Below are 24,489 nucleotides of genomic sequence, written 5' to 3'. Positions count from 1 at the left end.
AAAAAAAAAAAAAAAAAAAAAAAAAAGAAAGAAAGAAAGAAAGAAAGAAAGAAAGAAAGAAAGAAAATGCCAGGGGAATGGAGATAAGCTGAATTTAAGTATTTGATAGAGAAACTAATTAGGCTTTGAGAGTTAGCTACCAAATTAAACTCTGGTACCTTTAGACTGACCCAAACAGAGGGCAATTCTGTAAGCATAAACTTTTACAAGATTAATATTCACGAATTCATTCATCTATTCATTCTACCAACCTTTCTTTAGCTTCTATTCTGGAGACATCACTGTGCAAGGTGTGGGAAATAGGTAAAGCAACTCATGAAATCTTCACAAGACTATGCAGTGGATAATATCATGATTCCTATTTTACAGGTGGAGATCAGAGAAGTTATCTGCCCAAGGCCATACAGCTAGTAGTACCAGAGCCACTCCAAAACAACTAAAACAACAAATACACCTTTAATTTAATCTTTCACTCAGGGAAGTAGTATTTGATCAAAAACCTTAGACAGAGGATTGGTAGAGTTTTAAGGCACTGTGGACACATAGGATTATTTACCGGAACTTTTATCAACTCTTTACTACCTTGACAAGATAGCACCACCACTAAAGGTGGCACCAAATATGGACATTCATGAACACAGTAGCTCACCATCTCTTTTTTAAGCACCTGTGGTGTCAGGAAGTTCTGTATGATTTACCAGGATCACAAGATACAATTCAATAGAGTCTGATTTAAAAGCTTAGAGTTTTTAGTTATTTTGAAAATCTGCTCTAAATTCATTACCAGTACTCCAATTTTAGTCATCCATAGGAGTTGGGCAAGTAGCTATGGCTCTGAGAATCAAGAGGACTATTAGAAAAGGAAAGAGCAGCTTCCCTTCTTACCTAAGGCCCACATCTAGAGCCTAACCACAAGTAATTATAGATCTTATGATCATATAAGGATGGCAGACTTCAGTGAGAGTGAACTCCAAAATTTGAGGATGAGGCTAAAAAACAGCCTATGATGCCAGAAATCAACATGAAATCGATGGCTGCTTGTTCCATGTTAGAGGTCCATCCAATTTCTATCTAGCCACATTGCCCACTTTTACTTCCTTCATTATATTAGGAGTCTAAAAAAAATCCCCCAGTAGAAAAAGTAATCTGCTGGAAGAAATTTTCTTTACCTAGGAGATAGTCACACTTCTTGAGCTCCATTTTCCCCTCTGAAAACAGACCAAGCAATGTCAAGTATCTCCCTGGGAGACGATGGGAGATGAGATGGAATGTAATAAACTGATTTTCAGAAACTCAAACAAGAAGCAGCAGCTAAGACAAAATTAATTCAAGATACTAATTCCTGTCTGTTTGCTTGATTTTTAAGTACTAAAGAGCTAAACAGTTTTGCCCTTGAGAATGGTTAAGTGTCAATCACTAAGCCTGCTTCAGTGATTCATGCCCCCTTAATCCAGTAGCTGTCCAACTTGGATGTATACAAGTTTCTGGCATACATATAACAAAGTCTTATTTTTTTATGATTACACCACCCATGGCCTTACAGAAAAAAATCAGAGCATATAAGAAAGATCACTATGAGTAAGTTTAATTAGAATCATATTTTTCATTTTTTTTTTTGAGACAGAGTTTCGCTCTCATTGCCCATACTGGTGTGCAATGGCACGATCTCAGCTCACCGCAACCTCTGCCTCCTGGGTTCAAGCAATTCTCCTGCATCAGCCTCCCAAGTAGCTGAGATAACAGGCATGCGCCTCCAAAACCAGCTAACTTTTGTATTTTTAGTAGGGACGGGGTTTCTCCATGTTGGTCAGATTGGTCTCGAACTCCTGACCTCAGGTGATCTGCCTGCCTCGGCCTCCCCAAATGCTGGGATTACAGGCATGAGCCACTGAGCTCTGGCCCATATTTTTCAAAAGATGCCAATGTGATTCCAGTGTACATCCAAGACTAAGTGCAACTAGTTTGGATGGTTTCAACCTTGGGAGGTTTTTGAACTTGAACTCAGGTCAAATGTAGCAGGAGTAACTCTCTAGACCAGGATTTCCCAGTAGAAATATAGGCGCCATGGGTGTAATTTTAAATATTTGGAATAGTATATTTTTTAGAAGTGAAAAGTAACAGGTAAATTATTTTTTATAATATATTTTATATAGCCAAACATATCCAAAATGTTATCATTTCCACACATAATAAACAGAAAAAATAATGGAATATTTTATAATTTTTTCAGACTAAATCTTGGAGATGTGGTACATATTTTACATTTTATCCATCCTCGGTACTAGACAGCACAGCTCTAGAAGCTGAGGCACTCTTCCACCATGGGAGTATGCTCAAATAACCCCCAAAATATATGGCTCTTACTGCCCTATTGGTTATCACTCCAGCATGGCACTGTATAAAACAATAAAGGCTAAGATGTTTCACAAAGTCACAAACACTCAAAGCTGAAAAGGTCCATAGATATTTGGTCCAATGTCTGGATCTACTAACAAGGTAATTAAGGCCCAAGACTGGAAGGCTTGTCCCAAATTATACTGATAATTAGTAGCATAGACTCTAATTAGTACAGACTTTGGAATCTTAGTCTGCTCTCACTATCCTGAAAGAGACTGGTAATTGAAAAGGTGGCATCTGTCCTAATTTTCCCTTTTCTTGATTTTCAAAACAGTATTTAATCCTGAAAACAACTAAGAAACTGAACTTCCTCTTCTACTCATGTATATAACAAAGAAAATTATGTTGCCAGCAATTCAATCATATCACCTAGCCAAACATATCAGAAACTTTACATTTTATGTTAAATAGTTAAAATAACTAATTCTCACTTTGTTGGGATTTTTTGTTGTTGGAGTAGCAGGCTTTAGATAGCTTATTTGATGCTTCCTCAACCATCAATGTCACCACATTGATGAGATGTGATGACTAAAGGCCGAATGAGATGACTAGAGGCCGAATTAACTCAGGAGGTTCCCAGTTGAATGGAGTCATTGATTTCTGGAACGATCCACACATCTGGTAGGAGCAATCAGATGCCTCATTAACAGACTTGGTGTTAAACAAAAGGCTATTTGGGGTGTCACAGGCCATTGCTTGGTTATACAACCTCCTTAGTCTCTCATGTTTTTTTTGAGGAAATAAGTGTCAGCAAAGGTCACAAATACTAATAGCCACCTGCCTAACATTCAGGAATGTGTGGTAACAAAAAAGCCTTTTTTAAAAGAGAGATCCTTAGTAACTATCAACGTGTGCTTCTCTAACACGCAATTGTGTGTACTAGAAAGAGATGTGGGTCAGTGTGTTTGGGTACTTCTTTGTTCTTTTAATTATTCTCTTCCATGGTTTGTGTTGATGTTAACCTGGAGACAGTTCTGTCCCATTCAATGTTGGCTTGTCTATAGCTTGTCACTTTACACCACATAACTGTGCAAATAACCAACACATGGATACATGCCAACACATACATACTGATTCTATTCTTCATGCATTCATTCATTGACTGAACATCTCTATAGAAGGCACTGTGCTAGGCCCTCCATGGGACATAAAGAAGATACAACTTCTACCCATAAGATGCTTAGGTGCATGTGGCGGCAACATAGAAACAGCTGAAACAGATGACAAAATCTTTGTGTTCACAGACATGAATTGTGCAATATTACGGGATATATCACATATTTTTACAGCTGTGTATCTGTATAATTTGTTATTATATCGTTTTGAGTAGATGTATGTAAGAAAGGGACACACAGATGAAGGAAGGACAAGTGACAGGCAGTTTTGACAAACTCCAACACTTGAGTGTTTTCTCTTTATTCTGCTTTAATTGCACAGTGGTGAGAAAATTTCTATTCACCTAGAAAATTAATGCATTTTTGCTTGTCCAATTTTACATTACCTGATATGAGTTGGGCACAATTTTTTTACAAAAAAAGTAAGAAACAGCGTTCATAATCAATGATACTTTTACAAGCTATTCATACAGCGAAAGTCAGGGAATATCTACTATGGGGCTTGCACAGAGCCCAGTTAACCTGGTAATATTCTTGCACCACATTGTGAAGATACAAGCAAACGACTATGCCTGGTGGTTGGACCAATAGACAAGTGAAGTATTATTGATGTTAGAGACAGAGAGGCCCTTCCTCACAAAACATCTAGGAGCGTTGTTCCCTCTACCTCCTCCTCTAGACCTTGGAGTTGATAGGATTTTGTGATGTCACTACTGACTATTCAAGATGTGGAAACACCAGAGATTGCTGAAAACTTTGTTTCTTGTTTACGGTGGAAGGGATAACAGGGATGCATTTGAGATGAGCTTTAACAGATGGGATGAGTATTGAACAGCCGAATTGAGGACAAGTGGCACTATAGGCAAAGGCAGTGACAGAGAGATCCTAAAGAACTGGAAGAATCCAGAGCAAGGGAGAGCTCCTACTATGCCCTGTCCTTAAGATAATCCTCACCAAGGGATCAGGGGAGGGGGATAAGAAGATGATTGTGGCAAAAGTGAAGAAGCAATTGCAAACATCTCTGTTCCTTTTGGCCAAGTTCCTCCTAAAGCTCTTCCAACTCTCCTTTATCTATTTATTTTATTTTATTTTTTTGAGGCAGAGTTTCACTCTTGGTGCCCAGGCTGGAGTGCAATGGTATGAGCTCAGCTCACCTCAACCTCTGTCTTTCAGGTTCAAGCAATTCTCCTGCGCCAGCCTCCCAAACAGCTGGGATTATAGGCATGGGCCACCACACCCGGCTAATTTTGTATTTTTACTAGAGGTGGGATTTCATGGTGCTGGTTGGGCTGGTCTCAAACTCCCAACTTCAGGTGATCCACCCACCTCAGCCTCTCCAAGTGCTGGGATTGCAGGCATGAGCCACCCCGCCCGGTTCCTTTATCATTTTTTAATTCCTATGTAATAAGGAGGCCTGTGGGATAGATTATATAGACTCCTTTCTGAGTTGCTGCAGGAAACCGAATAATGGGGCTTTGTAAACAAGGCTCTTTAAAAGTCCTTAATCCTAAGACATTTAGTAATATTCACAAATACAAGTTTAAATGAAAAATGTGAAAAGCAAAATATGCTTGCTACATTAATAAAGTATTAGTGAGCTATAACAAGGTTTTCATTTAATCTCTTTAGGAAGCCCGTAAAACCTGCATTGACTACAAAACAATTCTTCTTGTTTCCTCTGAAATTCTACCTCAGCAAATTGTTTATCCAGCCATGGAAAGACATTGAAGCCTCTTCAAAATGTATTCTGCCCGCTGGCAGATCAGCTGAGGTTGTCAAGTCTTATTTTATATAACATGCGTCTTGCTTTGGTCTCGCGGTGATTATTTCCTGGATTAAATAATCCTCTATTGGATATACATACAACCAACAAACATATGAAAAAATGCTCAACATCACCAATTATCAGGGAAATGCAAATTAAAACCACAATGAAATACCACCTTACTTCTGCAAAAGTGGCCATAATTAAAAAATCAAAAAATAATAGATGTTGGCATGGATGTGGTAAAAAGGGAAAACTTTTACACTGCTGGTAGGAATGTAAACTAGTACAACCACTATGGAAAACGGTATTGAGATTACTAAAAGAACTGAAAGTAGAAGTTCCATTGGATCCAACAATTCCACAACTGGGCATCTACCTAAAACAAAAGAAGTAATTATACAAAAGAGACACATGCATATGCATGTTTATATTAATAGCAGCACAATTCCGTGTGCACCTATGCAACAATTTTGCATGTTCTTCACATGTACCCCAAAACCTAAAATGCAATAAAATAAATAAATGGGAAAAAAAATAGCAGCACAATTATCAATTGCAAAAATATGGAACCAACCTAAATGCCCATCAACAAATGAATACATAAAGAACATGTGGTATATATGCACCATGTAATTCTACTCAGTCATAAAAAGAATGAAATAATGTCTTTTGAAGCAACTTGGATGGAGCTGGAGGCCATTATTCTAAGTGAAGTAACTCAGGAATGGAAAACCAAATATTGTCTTTTCCCACTAATAAGTGGGAGCTAAGCTATGAGAATGCAAAGGCCTAAGAATGATATAATGAACTTTGGGGACTCAGGGGGAAAGGATGGTGGAGAGTGGGCAATAAAACACTACATATTACAGATGGGCACGCTGGTTCACGCCTAGTAATCTAAGCATTTTGGGAGGCCAAGACGGGCAGATCACGAGATCAGGAGTTCAAGACCATCCTGACTAACATGATGAAACCCTGTCTCTACTAAAAATACAAAAATTAGCTGAGCTTGGTAGCACACACCTGTAATCCCAGCTACTCAGGAGGCTGAGGCAGGAGAACCACTTGAACCCGGGTGGCAGAGGTTGCAGTGAGCCGAGACCATGCCACTGCACTCCAGCCTGGGCGACAGAGCAAGAAAAAAAAAAAAAAGGACTACATATTAGGTACAGTGTATACTGCTCAGGTGACCGGTGAACAAAAGCTCAGAAATCACCACCAAAGCACTTATCTATGTAAACAAAAACCACCTGTACCCCAAAAACTATTGAAATAAAAAACAGTCCTCTATCAATAGATGTATTTTTTAAAAATTAATTCATTTCTAGTTGACCAAAAATGCATATATTTATCGTGTATATGATGCTTTATTGAAATATGTATACATTGTGAAATGGCTAAGTCAAACTAATTGACATATGTATTACCTCACATAGTTATTATTTTTGTGGTGACAACACTTAAAATCTACCCTCTTGACAACTGTCAAGAATACGATATATTGTTATTCACCATATTCATCATGTTGTACAATAGATTTCTTGAACTTATTCTTCCTGTCTAACTGAAATTTTGGATCTTTTGACAAACGTCTTCCCATGCCCCCTTCTCCTTGCCCCAGTCCCTGGCAAATGTCATTCAACTCTCTGCTTCCGTGAGTTCAACTTTTTTTAGACTCCACGTATGAGTTAGATCATGCAGTATTTGTTTGTCTGTGTCTGGCTTATCTTATTTAACAAAATGTTCTCCAGGTTCATCCATGTTGTGCCAAATGACAAGATTTCTTTCTTTTTTATGGCTGAACTGTATTCTATAGTGTATATATACCACATTTTCTTTATCTATTAATTCAGTGATGGACTTGTAGAACATGTTTTTAAAACTTCAAAACTTGGCCAGCCATGGTGTCTCACACCTGTAATATCAACACTTTGGGAAGGCCAAAGCAGGAGGATCACTTGCGCCCAGGAGTTTGAGACCAGCCTGGGTAACATAGGAAGACCATGTCTCTACAAAAAACATTTTTAAAAATGTTTAAAAATTAGCCAGGTGCTGGGCACAGTGGCTCATGCCTGTAATCCCAGCACTTTGGGAGGCTGAGGCAGGTGGATCACGAGGTTAGGAGTTTAAGACCAGCCGGACAAATATGGTGAAACCCCATCTCTACTAAAAATACAAAAATTAGCCAGGCGTGGTGGCACATGCCTGTAATCCAAGCTACTCAGGAGGCTGAGACAGGAGAATTGCTTGAACCTGGGAGGCAGAGGTTGCAGTGAGCCGAGATCATGCCACTGCATTCCAGTCTGGGTGACAGAGTGAGACTCCATCTTAAGAAGAAAGAAAAAATTACCCAGGCAAGGTGATGGGAGCCTGTGGTCTCAGCTACTCAGGCAGCTAAGGTGGGAAAATCACTTGAGCCCAGTCAAGGCTGCAGTGAGCTGTGACTGTGCCACTGCGCTCCAGCCTGGGAGATAGATCAAGACCCTGTCTCGAAAATAAAATAAAATTAAATTAAATTAAAACTGCAAAACTTAAAATACTTTTCAAGTAGTTACCCACAAACATTACTTCTCTTCCTCCTTCCATCACTGTCTTTCCTCCTCCCCTACTTGTAATTTGTAGAGACTGAATCTTCTCCCCTGGAGAAGCTGCATACTGTGTACCTCCTTCTTACTTGATATCTGGGCAGTTCACTGAGCCTCAAATTACTCCTCTGTTCTGGCTCCTCCAGTCTTCATTGGAGGAGTCAATATCAAATTCATTGCACTGGCACCTGTGTGCTTCAGCATAAACCCATTCTGCCCTGCAAGCTACAATGCCTCTTCCCGTTATTCACTATTTTTAAAAATGAACCAAATCGTTTAACTTCAAGATTAGAGAAAATAAAATGTATCACAAAACTTTCCCATCCCCATTACTCAGGAGGATTACAAAATGTTTTGGAAAATTCCTAATGTTAAAAAGTTTTATATTCCTTAAACTATAGATATTTGGAATATAACATCTAGACAACTGTGTCACATATGAAGGGTTGTCACCTAAAAGCTATTTCAGAATTGGGTACACCACCTTTTTTAACACTCATGAAAAGTGACCAATTGTAAGAAAATGTTGGAGTCTAACTCAGCTGAATGACTCTTATCTTTATAAAGTACATCAAAACATGTCTGCAAATTTTATCCGAGAATCAGAATTATACACTAAAATCTACAGTTGTAATAATTTCACTGGGGCAATAAATGCCACTAACATTCAATACAATATTATTTTCCACATCTAAAAAGTTACTTGTACATATTACAATTAACAATTATAATACTCCACAATTATATATCACATTATATTTTATAATGTGTGTTTATACGTACTTTCTCACTTGCCCTCACAATAACCCTGTGAAGAAGGCACAGCAAATATTATTGTTCCTCCCATTTTAAAAAGGAGAAAACTGGAAATGAGATCAAGATCACCCAACTAATTAATAGTGAAGTTAGATGTTGAATTTATTTTTTGACTTCCTGTTTGACAGTAGACAGCAATGGGGTACTTATCTGGCACTCAGTAATAAGATGTTCCATAGTCTGAATAAAATGGATTGCAATTATGTCAGAGAGCTGACCCTTAACTGATTAGGTTGAGGGAAGAGAAAGAGGGTGAACAGAAAGACAAAGAGATCTGTACCACTCTTAGATCAAGTGTTCGCCTGCAGCCATTCAAGTGAAATTCAATGAAATACTTTTGCTGGTTGATGGTCCCACTTTCTCTAAACAAGAAGCATATTTTCCCTAACATTTCTATTAATTTTTAACCTCATAACTTTAACAAATTTTCATTAAAACAAAAATGAGGTGGCTTCTTCTGGGGTGGAAGTTAATATTTTATATTCTTCTATCCCAGTTTGTTTATCTGAAAAGGATCATGAAATGCCCCTTTAGCCGCATAAAATATTGTCATCCACTGTATACTCTGCTCCTTATAAACCGCTGGACAAAGAGTAGGGAAGAGACCAGGGCAGGGATGGAATGTGGCCAAATAGGCCAGGGTCCCAAGGGCACAACCAGAGGAATTTTGCTTTCCATAGCCAATTTCACACCTTTAAAAATAAGGCAGCTCTTAGTGAAGACAGTTGGGCACAGCCATCCTATCCCACTGCCAGCTGGAAGAAAACAAAAATCAAAGCCAGTACACCTGGCTTCACATGTTTACAATGCCTGTGCTGTTCTGCATGAAAAGGCAGGGCAGGATTCAATGAAGGCCAATGTAATTCTTTTTTTTTTTTTTTTTTTTTTTTTGACAGAGCCTTGCTCCATCACCAGGCGCCAGGCTGGAGTGCAGTGGCGCCACCTCGGCTCACTGCAACCTCCGCCTCCCAGGTTCAAGCAATTCTCCTGCCTCAGCCTACCGAGTAGCTGGGACTACAGGCGTGCGCCACCACACCCAGCTAATTTTTTTTTTTTTGTATTTTTAGTAGAGACAGGGTTTCACCATGTTGGCCAGGCTGAGTCCTGAACTCCTGAGCTCAGGCAATCCGCCCACCCGGCCTCCCAAAGTGCTGGGATTACAGATGTGAGCCACCGTGCCCGGCCCCAGTGTAATTCTTTATTCATCAGTTCAGACATTTTCAAGCTTTGAAAAAAATGTAAATTCTGGCCCATCTTACCTCATACCTAAATGTTTTTTTCAGAACACTTCCAAATACAACAAAGTTTTTGTTGCATTTATTATTTTTCCTACTAAGAAAACTTCTAGGCATTTATTGTAGAAAATTTTGAAACTGCAGAGAAAATGTATTTATCTTTCCTTCTTAAGATGAATTTGGTTGTGCTTTAGGAGCTTACATGCTCTATCTTTCAGAGCACAAATCTTAGGGCAAAAAGAAGGAATCATATTTGAAATTGGCTTTGGAGTGAGTCAATATGTGGGAACAAATGCAGTTATAAGATAGGTACTGCAGGAACTCCAGTCCCAAGAAGGGAGTTAGACAGAACAGTAAATATAGTAAATGTCAAGGGTGGAGCTCTCTCTCATCCAACTATATGAAACAAAAATCTGCCAAATCACATTTTCTTTACATTCTACTGGGGATTATTACTTAGTTAATTAGATAAAGAATATATCACACTTTTTAGCCCATGTAGCGAACAAACTTAGTGAACATCTAGAGGAATGGAAGAAGGATAGATGTTGATCCAAGGATACAAAGTTTCAGTTAGACAGGAGGAATAAGCTTTAGTGATCTATTTCACAGAATGCTGACTGTAATAAATAATTATGCATTGTAAATTTTAAATGTTTCACCACAAAAAGTTATTAAGTAGCTAAAAGAGTAGATTTTAAATGTTTTCACCATAAGAAAGATTAAGTATGTGAGGTGATGGATTTGTCAGTTTGAGTTAATCATTTTAAATGTCAACATGTATCAAAATATCACATTGTGGCCAGGCGCAGTGGCTCACACCTGTAATCCCAGCACTTTGGGAGGCCAAGGAGGGCAGATCACCTGAGGTCGGGAGTTCAAGGCCAGCCTGACCAACATAGAGAAACCCTGTCTCTATTAAAAATACAAAATTAGCTGGGCATGGTGGTACATGCTTATAATCCCAGCTACTGGGGAGGCTGAGGCAGGAGAATCGCTTGAACCCAAGAGGCAGAGGTTGCAGTGAACTGATATTGCACCATTGCACTCCAGCCTGGACAACAAGAGCGAAACTCTGTCTCAAAACAAACAAACATATGAAAAAAAGCTCATCATCACTGGTCATTACAGAAATGCAAATCAAAACCACATTGAGGTACCATTTCACAACAGTTAGAAATGCGATCATTAAAAAATCAGGAAACAACAGATGCTGGAGATGATGTGGAGAAATAGAAATCCTTTTACACAATTGGTGGGAGTGTAAATTAGTTCAACCATTATGGAAGACAGTGTGGTCTTAAAGATCCCTTAAAGATCTAGAACTCCTTAAAGATCTAGAACCAGAAAGACCATTTGACCCAGCAATCCCATCACTGGGTATATACCCAAAGGATTATAAATCTTTCTACTACAAAGATACGCATACGCACACGTATGTGTATTGCGGCACTGTTCACAGTAGCAAAGACTTGGAACCAGCCCAGATGCCCATCAACGATAGACTGGATAAAGAAAATGTGGCACACATACACCATGGAATACTATGCAGCTATAAAAAAGGATGAGTTCATGTCCTTTGCAGGGACATGGAAGAAGTTGGAAACCATCATTCTCAGCAAACTGACACAAAAACAGAAAACCAAACACTGCAGTTTCTCACTTATAAGTGGGAGCTGAACAATGAGAACACATGCACACAGGGAAGGGAACATCACACACCAGAGCCTGTCAGTGGGGTGAGGGGCTAAGGGAGGGAGAGCATTAGGAGAAATACCTAATATAGGTGACGGGTTGATGCATGCAGAAAACCACCATGGCATGTGTATACCTATGTAACAAACCTGCATGTTCTGCACATGTACCCCAGAACTTAAACTGTAAGAAAAATCACACTGTACCCCATAAATATATACAACTACAATTTGCTAGTCAAATATTTTCTAATCTAGTGGAAGAAAAAATTAAAAATGCTATATCTGTAAGTGACCAAGTTCTCTTTTCCTCTATTTGCAGGCAATGTCATTCATTCCTAACACATTGGTTGGGGGTGGGGGGCATGAAGAGAGAAAGGCAGTTTCAAGTTCACTCCTGATTTATTGTGAGCAATGCATATGACTAATAAAACTCCTCAATCTTATGTAACTTTCACTTTTCCATATTTTCTTGGGCCTGGTCCCAGGCAGCATAGGAAATGACAAACGAATAAACTAGGGATAATATATAGAAGAAAAATGGACACTAAAATTATCAACGAAAAATATTACCAGATAACATTCTGTCCTCCACTTTATTATTTTTTATTATTTTATGTGTCACAGGACCTGTTTTCAGTAGTGAAATAAGGAAGCACTGGCTGTCCTTATAGTTCTTTGTGAAGCAGCACTGGGGCATCTTCCAGCTGGGTTTAGACTGTCTAGAAACTATGCTGAGTCAACAATGCAATCTGACCATAAATGTCACATGGTCAATAGAGCAATGAGGTTCATCTTGGGGAATGCATGGTCAGACTCACCAGGAATACTATGTAAGACTTTGGTACCTTGGCCCACGGACTGTTGAGAGGAGAAAGCATGAATAACAGAAGCCTCAAAATTGTCAAATGAGGATTGAGAGAAACTTAGCTAGGCAAAGATAAGAATTAAATGACACATAGGTGCTGTCTTCAATTATCAAAGGGGTCATGTATCAGCAGGAGATGACTTGCCCAACAGATCAGAACCTGTATCAAAGGAGGCAGATTTCAGTTCAATATGAGGAAGAGTTATCTAATGAAGATCGCCAGAGACTGAATGAGCTACCTTAGAAAACACCAAGCTCCCCAGTACCGGAGATGTTCAAGCAGAGGTAGAAGAGATAATTTCAAAACTGCGATATAGGGATTACACTAAACGGCCTTTAAGGGTTGTTTGCAACTCTAAGACTATATCATCACCTTCCCTTGACTTGTCCTCAGTCTCAACTGGGATCTAAGGGAAGCAATGGAAATTTTTCCTATATCATAAATCAGGTCATTGCTTAGCTTTCAACCTACCTTCACTGACAGGTGTGCCCTCTCTTTGTTGGTCTGGGAACACAGTAAGGATTTCAGACAATACTGCAGGTAGCTTTAAAAAAGCTCTGATCCAGGCCGCACGTGGTGGCTCACGCCTGTAATTCCAGCACTTTGGGAGGCAGAGGTGGGTGGATCACGAGGTCAGGAGTTCGACACCAGCCTGGCCAACACGGTGAAACCCCGTCTCTATTAACAATACAAAATTAGCTGGGCGCTGTGGCGGGCGCGTGTAATATCAGTTACTCGGGAGGCTGAGACAGGAGAATCGCTTGAAGCCGGCAGGCAGAGGTTGCAGTGAGCCAAGATTGCACCACTGCACTCTAGACTCTAGCCTGGGCAACAAGAGTGAAACTCCATCTAAAAAAAGAAAAAAAATGGCTCTGATCCAAACTAGAGCTGGACTTGACCTAAGTTACCAATAGGTACCTGCACAGATGACAGGAGAGTCCTTTCCTTATTCAAATAATGGCAACTCTGAATACAATTTTCTTCTGGGTAACAGGAAAACTTCTGTTAGTCTGAGATGGCTGGCACCCTTGGCCATTCCCTCCTCAATCCTGGTGCCCAAGATAAGTGCCTGTGACCATGCCGCTGTGGCTCAGAGGATCTTTCCAAGCTGCATTTCCTCTCCTCTCTTCCAAATCCTCTAACCCTATCTGCATTTCTGTGATTTGCATCCAGATGCCTCAATCCAGCCCTTTTGACAGCAGTGGGATGCCCTGGTTGGACTCTCAAAGGCTTGATTTCCTGGCTTTAGTACCCCCTGGAATACTTGCTCTGTATTCATGGGTTAGAGCAGCCTCACTACTGAGTCAAACTCAGATTCCTAGAGCCCCTGGCTGGCGCTTGCCACCCAGGCTTCAAGCTCTGGAGAGGAATAAATAATCTTTTACATCTGTTTCAACCTTTACAGTTTCAACTGTTGCAGGTCACAATTGAATTTCAATTTCATTCTAACAATTGCCTTATCTGGGGTTAAGCAGGGCAAGTGTAATGTTACAGACATTTTATAGATGAGGAAATAGAAACACAGATGATGCCCCAGGTTGTGTCATGGAAAAATGAAGAGTCAATATAAGGTACTGTTGAGTAGTACTAACTACTCCTGTTCTACAACTGTGATTCCTAACAACACAACAGTAACAATAATAGCTTATGAATCCTATGTTATAAGCTGACAGCAAGAATTCAGTGCACATTAGAAAAGTAATGCTTCTCATTTAATTTTGCAACTTCAGTTAATTATTCACTGGCAAGTATCTCCTTTTGAACGGCATCAGCTACATAATTGGTAGGGCCTAGTGCAAAATGAAAATGTGGGGCCCTTTTATAAAAATTATTAAGAATTTCAGCCGGACGCAATGGCTCATGCCTGTAATCCCAACACTTTGGGAGGGCGAGGTGGGCAGATCAGGAGGTCAGGAGATCTAGACCATCCTGGCCAACATGGTAAGACCCTGTCTCTATTTTAAAAACACAAAAAATTAGCTGGATATGGTGGCATGTGCCTGTAGTCCCAGCTACTCGGGAGGCTGAGGCGGGAGAATCGCTTGAACCTGGGAAGTGGAGGTTGCAGTGAGCCGAGATTGCACCACTGCACTCCAGCATGGGTGACAGAGCTAAACTTCNAAAAAAAAAAAGAAAGAAAGAAAGAAAGAATTTCAAGATGGTAACAGCAAAGCATTAAGCCAAGCATGAAACCTTTGTAAGCAAGGGGTTCAGAAGCCCCTTTTGCCCATGAAGTTGGTCTTGCTTATAAACCCTCAAGAAATACCTAAGTCTTAATGTAACGTTTCACTGTAGGGACAAGAGAAGAAATTCTGTCATTGGTTCTCTTATTCTTCTCGTTGCATAAAAACATTCACTTTGTTACTTCTTGTAAATCCTTATATCATCAAGAGTATCATTAGAATCAGGGAGATTCTGTAATTCCTGGTTGACAAATCTCGTTTTTATTTTATTGATTTCTTGAGATAATGTACTTCCTGTGAAATTTGGATGCATCCTGCTGACCTCCCAAATATAATATTAAACAAAAACTAGGGAAGCTGCTCAATCTTCATTCCTTCCCTTCTTAGAACCTTCAGTCAAGAAAGGATATATTGATTACGTTAAGACTAAATTAAGCCTTGACAAGAACTCCATCTGTCAGACTACTTATGAAGAAAAACCGTCACTGAAGTCATAGCTTCACACAAGGCAGCTCTCCCAATGGAGATACTAGACCTTTTCAGTCTGGAGAGATCCAGTCTGTCCCAGCCCTGCCCCACCTGTCACCATTCTTCCCTAGCCTTCCCGCTTCCAAACCAGGAAACAACTAACAGAATGCCAAGAAAACCATGAAATACCGATCATGATGAGATGCATAATGGAATGTTATTTAAGAGGACTATGACAAAATTTTAAAGAGAATCACATTTTAAGTTTTGCAAATACAATAATATATAGAAAAAATGTTTTCACTAGGCTGATGTCTTCGAGTTTGACTTTCTGTCCTCCATGATCCTTTTCTCTTGATAAATGACCTGCTGTATTTTATCAATTCTAGGATGCATTTTTAAATCACATTTCACATCACTAAAATCAGAATGGACCTTATAATCAATGGCATTTTACGGTCACTGTAGGCGAGAAGGTGGCTAAATGTCTGTGTATGCTCAAATTTGGTCACGGTTGTTGTTATATCATGATACATAACAAAAATGTATATCTAAATAAGTCTAAAAGAGATCATTAGTAAATATAAAATTAAAATTCTATAAATATGAAGGCATTGCATCATCATTTACCTGAAAGTGTATTCTTCTCTAAATTTTACATTAAAAAATTACATTAAAAATTTCAGATGTGATTAAATACTTCATGTCTTCAATAGAATGCATTATCCACCACTAGAATTATGAAGAGTTTGAAAAGCTTTACATGTAACCACTAAGAAGTTTTTCAAAGCTCATACTGGAAAAGTTTTCAGGTACTAATAGAAGACATTTTTCCCACTATTCTTAATGAAATATTACTTTTTTAACTTTTTCCTGCTTATTACTAAAAATCACCCAAAATGGAAACCAAAAATCTAGTAAAAGGCACAGGTTACATCAGAATAGCAGTATACTGAACCAGATTAGTGGAAAATCAATTTTTTCCACAGAAGTGGTTTTAGAGAAACTTAGAGAGATTTCCTATATATACTTTAGAACAGCACTGTCATCTAATATATATAATGTGAGCTTCACAAGTAATTTTAAATTTGCACGTTGCAACATTTTTTAACAGTTTAAAAATCAGGTAAAATTAAATTTAATGATATGTATTATTTAATTCCATATCATCAAAATATTATTTCAACACGTTATCAACATAGAACAAACATAGAAATACTTTGTTTGTCCTGTCCTTGAAATACAGTGTGTATTTTATACTTACAGCATATCTGTTTGTACTAGCCACATTTCAAATGTTAAATAGCCACATGTGATTGTGGCTCCCATATTGGACAAAACAACTTTAGTCAATATATATATTTATCAACAGAACAAAACAAAATCCCTTCCAGAACATTTCGCTCAAACATGATCACTCACGGAAGCATCTGGCAGAAATTCAAAAGTGACTTCCACTGCACAATTGTGAACATGAACTACAATAAATAGGTTCTTCCAACAATTACAACAATATATTGTTCTTCTGGAACAATCTTGCAGGAGACAAACTAGAACATTGGTCTTCAAAGTAGGCTACTGCTACACAAATTCTTTTTTTTTTTTTTTTTTTTGTTTTTTTTGAGTTGGAGTTTCGCTCTTGTCACCCAGGCTGGAGTGTAGTGGTGTGATCTCAGCTCACTGCAAACTCCGCCTCCCAGGTTCAAGCGATTCTCCTGCCTCGGCCTGCTGAGTAGATAGAATTACAGGCATGCACCACCACACCTGACTAATTTTTTATTTTTAGTAGAGACTGAGGTTTCTCCATCTTGGTCAGGCTGGTCTCCAACTCCCAACCTCAGGTGATCCACCTGCCTTGGCCTCCCAAAGTGCTGGGATTACAGGCGTGTCCCACCACGCCTGGCCCACAAATTCTTTTCAAGAAGTACTTGTGTAGAAAGAGTATCAATGAATCCACTTTCAGGTTCTCAACTCTCACATGTATTCTGTCTTAAATGAATCTGCCTAAGAACACCATTTTTTCCCACATGCTTAAAATTAAGCATTATTTTCCAGCTATTCTCAATACTAATCACCAATATGTGTCATCAACTGGAAAAAAAAAAAGCATCTAACTAATTGCAGTATATATTGCTGGCGCTGATTCTTTTCAATATAACTGGACTGTTTTTTAGTACTAAAAAATTATTTAGACTGGTAAAACTTATGTATAGGAATTGGCAATACCACTACCGGGTATTTATCTAAAGGAATAGAAATTAACATATCAAAGGGATACATGCACTACCATGTTTATTGCAGCACTATTCACAGTAGCAAAGATATGGAATCAACCTAAGTGTACAACCACAGATAAATGAATGAAGAAAATACGGCACATATAAACCATGGAATATTACTGGGCCATAAAAAAGAATGAAATCCTATCATTTGCAGCAACATGGATGGAACTGGAAGTCATTATCTTAGGTAAAATAAACCAGGCACAAAAAGACAAATAACACATGTCCTCACTCACATGTGGGAGCTAAAAAAGTTGATCTCATGGAGGTAGAGAGTAGAATGATACACACCAGAGACTGGGAAAGGTTTATAGGCAGGAGGGGAGAGATGAAGAGAGGTTTATTAATTGCTTCAAACATACAGTTAAATAGAAGAAATAAGTTCTAGTGTTTGATAGCATAGTAGGGTGATTATACGTAACAACTATATATTGTGTTTTTCAGAATAGCTAGATGAGAGGATCTGAAATGTACCCAACACATAGAAATGATAAATACTCAGGTGATAGAGGCCCTAAATACCCTGACTTGATCATTACAAATTCTATGCATGTAACAAAATTTCACATGTACCTCTTAAGTATGTACAAATGTATAAAAAATATTTAAAAATTTAAATTTTAATTAATTAAAGAAGGAATTATGTGATTTATTTCAGAAATTATGTGATCATTCTATTAAAACTATTAGAACCTGTTTTCTCAGACTGTATTGTAAAATATCTTTTCCAATTAAAATCAATCATTGGCCAACTGCGAGGACTAATGCTTGTAATCCTAGCACTTTGGGAGGCCGAGGCAGATGGATTGCTTGAGTCTAGGAGCTCGAGACCAACCTGGGCAACATGGTGAAACCCTGTCTCTACTAAAAGACAGAAATTAGCCAAGTGTTGAGGCTCGCATCTATAATCACAGCTACTCCAGAGGCTAAGGCGTGAGAATTACTTGAACCTAGGAGGCAGAGGTTGCAGTGAGTTGAGATCGCACCACTGCACTCCAGGCTGGGAGAAAGAGCAAGACTCTGACTCCAAAAAAGAAAAAACAATCAATCTTCATTTCATTTTATAAATAACCTTTATATTTTCTACCTCCTATTATCAAAAATAAAATGATGTGCTAGTTTTACATTTAGCAATTTTTTTAGACTCTTTCATAAAATATCATCAAAAAGTTTAATTCTAGGCCGGTAATCCCAGCACTTTGGAAAGCGGAAGCAGGTGGATCATTTGAGGCCAGGAGTTCAAGACCATCGGCACCAACGTGATAAAACCCCATCTCTACTAAAAATGCAAAAATTAGCTGGGCTTGGTAGTGCGCACCTGTAATCCCAGCTATTCTGGAGGCCAAGGCACGAGAATTGCTTGAACCTGCGAGGTGGAGGTTATAGTGAGCCGAGATGGCACCACTGCACTCCAGCCTGGACAACAGAGCAAGACTGTCTCAAATTATTTTTCATTTTACTAATTACCAAATGTGTGATATTTTGTGTTCTTCGCATTAAGTGTGTACTAGTAATAATTTTATGATAAAAATTTTAATCTTGGCCAGGCACAGTGGTTCACGCCTGTAATCCCAAGCACTTTGGGAGGCTGAAGTGGGTGGATCATGAGGTCAGGAGTTCAAGACCAGCCTAGCCAACATGGTGAAACACCATCTCTACTAAAAGTACAAAAATTAGCCTGGGTGGTAGTGGGCACTTGTAATCCCAGCTACTTGGGAGGCTGAGGCAGAGAAGTGCTTGAACTTGGGAGGTGGAGTTTGCAGTGAGCGGAGATCGCACCACTGCACTCCAGCCTGGGTGACAGAGCGAGACTCCATCTCAAAAAAACTAAACTAAACTAAAATAATAAATTAAATTAATCTTTTGAGGCTTAGAGTCACAGAAAATTTATTTCCATTCTTGTATGCTTTTTGCAGGCATGTATGGTAAGGTGACTAATAAAGGGCCTTTAAACATTAAAAATACATACATTACTATACATTATGTAGAGAAGTTGAATGGAATGGCAAGTTCAAGGAGATAGAAAAATTACATAAAATTTCTGACTGCTAAAGAAGACCTTGTTCGTGTTTTTTTAATCAACAATTATGAATATCAAATGAGTATGGTATTTTTATTTCACTGAATGCATGCAAAAATTTGATGAAATCAATTTAAAAGTATGAGTATTCACAATATGCTGGAAATAACACTAGAAATATTTAAGCTTATGATAAGAAATTTCACATGTTCATTTCAAGATGTGTGATGGAGTTGATTATTTTCTAAAATGATTTTAGGTGGTAAATAATTAGAAAGTATGAAGATCACTGCTATAGAACAGTCTCAGTGAATTCCAAAGGGAAATTCGGGGTGGCAGGGGGAAAAGTTAGAGACAAAGATTTCTTTTTATTTTATGACTTTTTAATTTCTAGATATATAGCAGAAATCGCTACAACTTGATGTATCCATGCTTATTCACCAGGGTGGTTACACAACCTTGCAATGAGTGAAGTTTAGGAACATTTCTGAGCAATCCACAAATACGGTACTTACTCAGTTTGGTCACTAGGTGGCTAAGGTGCACTGGGCACGAAGCCCTCTTCCCCTTCTTGCACCCTGCTCTCTCAATCTTCCATCTCTTCCTGAAAAGAGGAAAAGAATACTAACAACAGTAATAACAACAACAAACCACACTAACAGGAAATATCTGCTTCAGGTCTTTCCATTTGCCAGAGACTGTGATAATCCCTTTGATCACTGAGAATTTCAGAAGTGACCTTGTTTGTGAACATAATCTATATTACTACATTAATAAATTATTCTTTTTATGTATTTATTTTTTGAGGCGGAATCTCACTCTGTCTCCCAGGCTAGAGTGGAGTGGCACAATCTTGGCTCACTGCAACCTCCGCCTCCCAGGTTCAATCGATTCTCCTGTCTCAGCCTCCCAACTAGCTGGGACTACAGGCACACGCCACCACGCCTGGCTATTTATTTATTTATTTATTTATTTTTGTATTTTAGTAGAGATGGGGTTTCACCATGTTGTTCAGGCTGGTCTCGAACTCCTAGCTCAGGCAATCCACCTGCCTTGGCCTCCCGAAGTACTGAGATTACAGGCGTGAGCCACCACACCAGGATAATTATTCTTTATTAATACATTTACAAAAAAAAAGTTGATTAATACATCTCTATGAAATAATCATGCAGCTTGACCACAAAAACCAAATCCTATCTAGCTAAGTACTTTGTACCCAAACCAAAAAATACCCAGGCTAGAGTGCAGTGGCGAGATCTTAGCTCACTGCAACTTTTGCCTCCCAGGTTCAATAGATTCTCCTGCCTCAGCCTCCCGAGTAGCTGAGACTACAGACACACGCTGCAATATACCAGCAATAGCAGCAGAATCTGTGACATTCTAAGCACTGAGCTAAGCCCTTCATTTCACTACATCTTCAAATGACTCTAAAAGATAGGTGCTAATATTACTCCCATGTTACAGGTGAGAAGGCAAGAAAATGGCCCCAAATCATTGAACTAGTAAGTGATAGAGCTGGGATAAAAATGCAGGTTTGGTTTTGTTTTTAACTTCAATACACATGCATTTAAATATTACAGTTTGACATTTCAGTGAGGTGTGTGTCTGTCTATCTTTCTATACATGTCTATGCACATGTTTCTATTCCTGCGATTCCACGTGATTTTATGTCTCTGATTCTCTGCACGTGAGAGTGCATTTGAATGTGGGTTTGTGAGGTGTGTGCATACTCACATGTGAACTCAAGATCTTTTAGAGATCCTTCTGGTAATGTCCACATCTACTTTTATACAGTATATGCAGCAGAAGGAGCTTGATAATTTCCATTCTGTCTTGAAGAGATTAAGACAAGGGCATATTAAAAGTCCTAGCCTCCTTTGAAAAAGTGCCTCTGGCTGGGCGCAGTGACTCACGCCTGTAATCCCAGAACTTTGGGAGGCCAAGGCGGGTGGATCACGAGGTCAGGAGATCGAAACCATCCTGGCTAACACGGTGAAACCCTGTCTCTACCAAAAACACAAAAAATTAGCTGGGCGTGGCAGCATGCACCTGTAGTCCCAGCTACTCAGGAGGCTGAGGCAGGAGAATCTCTTGAACCCGGGAGGCGAAGGTTGCAGTGAGCTGAGATAGCACCACCGCACTCCAGCCTGGGCAACAGATTGAGACTCCGTTTCAAAAAAAAAAAAAGAAAGAAAGAAAAAGTGCTTCTTTGTGGTTAGGTGTCTGTGTTTTTCATATGTATAAATTGCATGTGTCTCTAATGTCTGTGTATGTGTAAATCTGTGTTTCTGTTTGTGGCATGATTAAGTCCGTGAATGCATCCACGTACCGACACTGGCACATGCATGCATGTATATTCATATATTCAATGTGCATTTAGGACTTGTATTTCATGAACATAGGCATACATCTGTAGATCAGTGTATGTGGATATGTGCATGCCAGTGTGTACATATGTTGACATGTGAGGGTGCATGTCTCTACATCTGTGCATTTGTGTGCCTGTGGCTATCTATATGTACATATGCATGTTTTAGAGTGTATTTGGGTAGGTATTATCTAGAAATATGTGTATGTCTCTTACATTCTTAAAATGTACTCTGCTTGAGTGTTTCTGTGTGAGTATACATGGCATGAGTGTACATCTGCATGTTCATTTAAATGTCTATATATGCAAGTACATTTACAGGGTGCTTTGTGCATGTGCCTGTAATGGTTTTTTTGTTTTTTTTTTTTTTTTTTTTTTTTTTTTTTTTTTTTTTTTTTGAGATGGAGTTTCGCTCTTGTTACCCAGGCTGGAGTGCAATGGCACGATTTTGGCTCACCGCAACCTCTTCCTCCTGGGTTCAAGCGATTCTCCTGCCTCAGCCTCCTGAGTAGCTGGGATTACAGGCACCCGCCACCATGCCCAGCTAATTTTTGTATTTTTAGTAGAGATGGGGTTTCACCATGTTGGCCAGGCAGGTCTTGAACTCTTGACCTCTCGTGATGCACCTGCCTTGGCCTCCCAAAGTGCTGGGATTACAGGCATGAGCTGCCATGCCCAGCCTGCAATGTGGGTTTTGAGTGTGTCATCATTTCAGTGGGTGAAATCCTGTCTTGTTTGGGGGCAGTAGCCGTGTCTAGGTGTACATATGTAAGTCTGCGGGAACTTACCTGTATTCACCTGTATTTATCTCTACACAAGTCCAGGCATATAAGATAGCATCTATATCTGTGTGGACATGTTTGGTCCCTATGTTTACCGCTTGCAAATATTCATCTGTGTGAGCTTCTGCATGTCTATGTATCCATGTGTACATAATATACATATACTCACACACTGGGTGTGAATCTCTGTCTGTGCCTGCACATTCTTGCTTGTTAGATTAAGATGCCAGGAATCATTTAATCCTTACAACAGCCTTGAATGCGGGGACCACCATCATCCCCAATTTATAAGTGAGGAACTAAAGATCAGTGAATTAAAGTACCTTGCTTCTGGTCATATGGCCAATACGTGGCAGAGACAAATTTCAAAACCAGGTCTGACAGACATGAAACACATATTCCTTGTGCTCTACCACAGAGCATTTCAATACCTAATGTGCCCAGGTCATAGCACCAGGGAGTGGTGGAGCCAGGACTGGAAGCAGGCAAGTCTGCCTCTAAATTTTATGTTCTGAACCTTGATTCTTTCCTGAAGTTATCTCATTTAATCCTTGCAATATTCTAAAAGTAAATATTGCATCCATGTTTACAAATGGGTAAACCAAACTCAAAGAAATAAAGTCACCTGTCAAAGCTCTGTGTGAGCATTTAGGCCCTCTCCTCATATTCTGTGCAGCAAACAATGTGGTATTGGGTATTCGATGTAACTGACTGAGTTTGTCCCTTATGAGTGAATCTGAATGTTCTAGAGTGAGTGTACATATCATACTGCTTTTTCTAGGTGCTGTAAGGCCTTCCGAGTATTGTGTAGCAAGTTTGGGAATTATGTGAGCCAGCTGTGAAATTTGGGACAAGTCTATGTGTTGTGGACTGAGAATGTGCATTGTGGATTACACTTCCCTGTATGTGCCTCTTCTCTGCATCCTGATAAGAGTCTAAGGTAGGAGTGTATAAAGACCCTGAGGCAGGCCGGGTGTGGTGGCTCATGCCTGTAATCCCAGCACTGTGGGAAGCTAATGCGGGTGGATCACAAGGTCAGGAGTTCAAGACCAGTCCTGGTCAAGATGGTGAAACCCTGTCTCTACTAAAAATACACAAATTAGCTGGGCGTGGTGGTGGGTGCCTGTAATCCCAGCTACCTGGGAGGCTGAGTCAGAGAATTGCTTCACCCCGGGAGGCGGAGGTTGCAGTGAGCCGAGATCACACCACTGCACTCCAGGCTGAGCAACAGGGTGAGACTCGGTCTCAAAAAAGAAAACAAAAAAGCCATGAGCCAACCCTGAGTGTTCTGGGTGAAATGGCAGGTCTCTGTGTAGTGGTGCAAGGCCAGATGTTGTGGGTCAAATGTGGTGAGGTGAGGTATGTCTGAGTGTGGTAGAGAACATCTTTTTGTTACAAGGGAAGTCTCTTTGCATTGAGAGTTGGTTCTATGTGCTTTGGAATAATGAGCTTTATGTTGTGGCATGAGTCTTTCTGATAGGAAAGTAGGTTGTGATCAAGTATGTGGGTTATTCAAAGTATAGGTAAGTGTAGGTCCTGTGAGGGAGTTCCTTGTGGTGCCAATCTGTGCCAAGTGTGATAGATGTCTGCACTGCAGGTTTCTTCTCTACATTAAAAGAGGCATATATAGTCTGGGTGCGGTGGCTCATGCTTGTAATCCCAGCACTCGAGGGTTCGAGGAGTGGATCATGAGGTCAGGAGTGTAAGAACAGCATGGCCAAGACGGTGAAACCCCGTCTCTACTAAAAATACAAAAATTAGCTGGGCGTGTTGGCACATACCTGTAATCCCAACTACTCAGAAAGTTGAGGCAGAGAATTGCTTGAACCCAGGAGGCAGAAGTTGCAGTGAGCCGAGATTGCACTACTGCACTCCAGCCTGGGCGACAGAGCGAGACTCCACCTCAA

At 39.5% G+C, this 24,489-nt stretch overlaps 1 protein-coding gene across 4 annotated transcripts in view; it reads right to left on the bottom strand.

Annotated features, from left to right (window-relative positions):
• Positions 1 to 24,489, bottom strand: part of LOC108283567 — a 68,865-nt gene that overhangs the window by 27,835 nt on the left and 16,541 nt on the right. For all 4 annotated transcript variants that reach the window (XR_005195684.1, XR_005195685.1, XR_005195683.1 and 1 more), the window contains one exon: positions 19,948 to 20,036. The gene's annotated coding sequence lies outside the window, so the exon portion shown is untranslated. The remainder of the gene's footprint in view (positions 1 to 19,947; positions 20,037 to 24,489) is intronic.

This window comes from Cebus imitator, unplaced genomic scaffold (genome assembly GCF_001604975.1).
Source record: "Cebus imitator isolate Cc_AM_T3 unplaced genomic scaffold, Cebus_imitator-1.0 Scaffold262, whole genome shotgun sequence".
Lineage (NCBI taxonomy): Eukaryota > Metazoa > Chordata > Mammalia > Primates > Cebidae > Cebus > Cebus imitator.
Note: the sequence above shows the minus strand (reverse complement) of the source record. Positions and strands in the feature narration are given on the sequence as shown.